Here is a 4,254-nt window from a genome sequence, read left to right as displayed (position 1 = left end):
GCAAGCAGACTGGTCACTGGAAGCGGAACTGCCCCAAGTATTTGGCGGATAAGAAGGATGGCAAAGTGAACAAAGGTATATGTGATATACATGTTATTGATGTGTACCTAACTAGAGCTCGTAGTAGCACCTGGGTATTTGATACTGGTTCTGTTGCTAATATTTGCAACTCGAAACAGGGACTACGGAATAAGCGAGCACTGGCCAAGGATGAGGTGACGATGTGCGTGGGAAACGGTTCCAAAGTCGATGTGATCGCGGTCGGCACGCTACCTCTACATCTACCTTCGAGATTAGTTTTAGACCTGAATAATTGTTATTTGGTGCCAGCGTTGAGCATGAACATTATATCTGGATCTTGTTTGATGCGAGACGGTTATTCATTTAAATAAGAGAATAATGGTTGTTCTATTTATATGAGTAATATCTTTTATGGGCATGCACCCTTGAAGAGTGGTCTATTTTTATTAAATCTCGATAGTAGTGATACACATATTCACAGTGTTGAAAACAAAAGATGCAGAGTTAATAATGATAGTGCAACTTATTTGTGGCACTGCCGTTTGGGTCATATCGGTGTAAAGCGCATGAAGAAACTCCATACTGATGGACTTTTGGAATCACTTGATTATGAATCACTTGGTACTTGCGAACCGTGCCTTATGGGCAAGATGACTAAAACGCCGTTCTCCGGAACTATGGAGCGAGCAACTGATTTGTTGGAAATCATACATACTGATGTTTGTGGCCCAATGAATGTTGAGGCTCGCGGCGGGTATCGTTATTTTCTCACCTTCATAGATGATTTGAGCAGATATGGGTATATCTACTTGATGAAACACAAGTCTGAAACATTTGAAAAGTTCAAAGAATTTCAGAGTGAAGTGGAAAATCATCGTAACAAGAAAATAAAGTTTCTACGATCTGATCGTGGAGGAGAGTATTTGAGTTATGAGTTTGGCCTACACTTGAAACAATGTGGAATAGTTTCGCAACTCACGCCACCTGGAACACCACAACGAAATGGTGTGTCCGAACGTCGTAATCGTACTTTACTTGATATGGTGCGATCTATGATGTCTCTTACTGATTTACCGCTATCATTTTGGGGTTATGCTTTAGAGACGGCCGCATTCACGTTAAATAGGGCACCATCAAAATCCGTTGAGACGACGCCTTATGAACTGTGGTTTGGCAAGAAACCAAAGTTGTCATTTCTTAAAGTTTGGGGCTGCGATGCTTATGTAAAGAAACTTCAACCAGATAAGCTCGAACCTAAATCGGAGAAATGTGTCTTCATAGGATACCCAAAAGAGACTATTGGGTACACCTTCTATCACAGATCCGAAGGCAAGACATTCGTTGCTGAGAATGGATCCTTTCTAGAGAAGGAGTTTCTCTCGAAAGAAGTGAGTGGGAGGAAAGTAGAACTTGATGAGATAACTGTATCTACTCCCTTATTGGAAAGTAGTTCATCACAAGAACCGGTTCCTGTGACAACTACACCAATTAGTGAGGAAGCTAATGATAATGATCATGAAACTTCAGATCAAGTTTCTACTGAACCTCGTAGGTCTACCAGAGTAAGATCCGCACCAGAGTGGTACGGTAATCCTATTCTGGAAGTCATGTTACTTGACCATGATGAACCTACGAACTATGAGGAAGCGATGATGAGCCCGGATTCCGCAAAATGGCTAGAAGCCATGAAATCTGAGATGGTATCCATGTATGAAAACAAAGTATGGACTTTGGTTGACTTGCCCGATGATCGGCAAGCCATTGAGAATAAATGGATCTTTAAGAAGACTGACGCTGATGGTAATATAACTGTCTATAAAGCTCGACTTGTTGCAAAAGGTTTTTGACAAGTTCAAGGGGTTGACTACGATGAGACTTTATCACCCGTAGCGATGCTTAAGTCCGTCCGAATCATGTTAGCTATTGCTGCATTTCATGATTATGAAATTTGGCAAATGGATGTCAAGACTGCATTCTTGAATGGATTTCTAGAAGAAGAGTTGTATATGATGCAGCCGGAAGGTTTTGTTGATCCGAAAGGTGCTGACAAAGTGTGCAAGCTCCAGCGTTCCATTTATGGACTGGTGCAAGCATCTCGGAGTTGGAATAAACGCTTTGATAGTGTGATCAAAGCATATGGTTTTATACAGACTTTTGGAGAAGCCTGTATTTACAAGAAAGTGAGTGGGAGCTCTATAGCATTTCTAATTTTATATGTAGATGACATATTTTAATTGGAAATGATATAGAATTTCTGGATAGCATAAAAGGATACTTGAATAAAAGTTTTTCAATGAAAGACATCGGTGAAGCTGCTTACATATTGGGCATCAAGATCTATAGAGATAGATCGAGACGCTTAATAGGACTTTCACAAAGCACATACCTTGACAAAATTTTGAAAAATTTCAAAATGGATCAGGCAAAGAAAGGATTCTTGCATGTGCTACAAGGTGTGAAGTTGAGTCAAACTCAATGCCTGACCACAGCAGAAGATAGAGAGAAAATGAAAAATGTTCCCTATGCTTGAGCCATAGGCTCTATCATGTATGCAATGCTGTGTACCAGACCTGACGTATGCTTAGCAATAAGCTTGGCAGGAAGGTACCAAAGTAATCCAGGAGTGGATCACTGCACAGCGGTCAAGAACATCCTGAAATACCTGAAAAGGACTAAGGATATGTTTCTCGTATATGGAGGTGACAAAGAGCTAGTCGTAAACGGTTACGTCGATGCAAGCTTTGACACTGATCCGGACGATTCTAAATCGCAAACCGGATACGTGTTTTTATTAAAGGGTGGAGCTGTAAGTTGGTGCAGTTCTAAACAAAGCATTGTAGCAGGATCTACATGTGAAGCGGAGTACATAGCTGCTTCGGAAGCAGCAAATGAAGGAGTCTAGATGAAGGAGTTCATTTCCGATCTAGGTGTCATACCTAGTGCATCGGGACCAATGAAGATCTTCTGTGACAATACTGGAGCAATTGCCTTGGCAAAGGAATCCAGATTTCACAAGAGGACCAAGCACATCAAAAGATGCTTCAATTCCATTCGGGACCAAGTCCAAGTGGGAGACATAGAGATTTGCAAGATACATACAGATCTGAATGTTGCAGACCCGTTGACTAAGCCTCTCTCACGAGCAAAACATGATCAGCACCAAGACTCCATGGGTGTTAGAATCATTACTATGTAATCTAGATTATTGACTCTAGTGCAAGTGGGAGACTGAAGGAAATATGCCCTAGAGGCAATAATAAAGTTATTATTTATTTCCTCATATCATGATAAATGTTTATTATTCATGCTAGAATTGTATTAACCGGAAACATGATACATGTGTGAATACATAGACAAACATAAAGTCACTAGTATGCCTCTACTTGACTAGCTCATTAATCAAAGATGGTTATGTTTCCTAACCATAGACATGTGTTGTCATTTGATTAATGGGATCACATCATTAGGATAATGATGTGATTGACATGACCCATTCCGTTAGCCTAGCACTTGATCGTTTAGTATATTGCTATTGCTTTCTTCATGACTTATACAAAGTTCCTACAACTATGAGATTGTGCAACTCCCGTTTACCGGAAGAACACTTTGTGTGCTACCAAACATCACAACGTAACTGGGTGATTATAAAGGTGCTCTACAGGTGTTTCCAAAGGTACATGTTGGGTTGGCATAATTTGAGATTAGGTTTTGTCACTCCGATTGTCGGACAGGTATCTCTGGGCCCTCTCGGTAATACTCATCACCTAAGCCTTGCAAGCATTGTAACTAATGAGTTAGTTATAAGATGATGTGTTACAGAACGAGTAAAGATACTTTCCGGTAAAGAGATTGAACTAGGTATTGGATACCGATGATCAAATCTCGGGCAAGTAACATACCAATGACAAAGGGAACAACGTATGTTGTTATGCGGTTTGACCGATAAAGATCTTCGTAGAATATGTAGGAACCAATATGGGCATCCAGGTCCCGCTATTGGTTATTGACCGAGAATGGTTCTAGGACATGTCTACATAGTTCTCGAACCCTTAGGGTCCGCACGCTTAACGTTACGATGACAGTTTTATTATGAGTTTATAAGTTTTGATGTACCGAAGTTTGTTCGGAGTCTCGGATGTGATCACGGACATGACGAGGAGTCTCGAAATGGTCGAGACATAAAGATTGATATATTGGACGACTATATTCGAACACCGGAAATGTTCCGGGTGA

Source organism: Triticum dicoccoides, chromosome 4A, assembly GCF_002162155.2.
Source record: "Triticum dicoccoides isolate Atlit2015 ecotype Zavitan chromosome 4A, WEW_v2.0, whole genome shotgun sequence".
Classification (NCBI taxonomy): Eukaryota; Viridiplantae; Streptophyta; class Magnoliopsida; order Poales; family Poaceae; genus Triticum; species Triticum dicoccoides.
Note: the sequence above shows the minus strand (reverse complement) of the source record.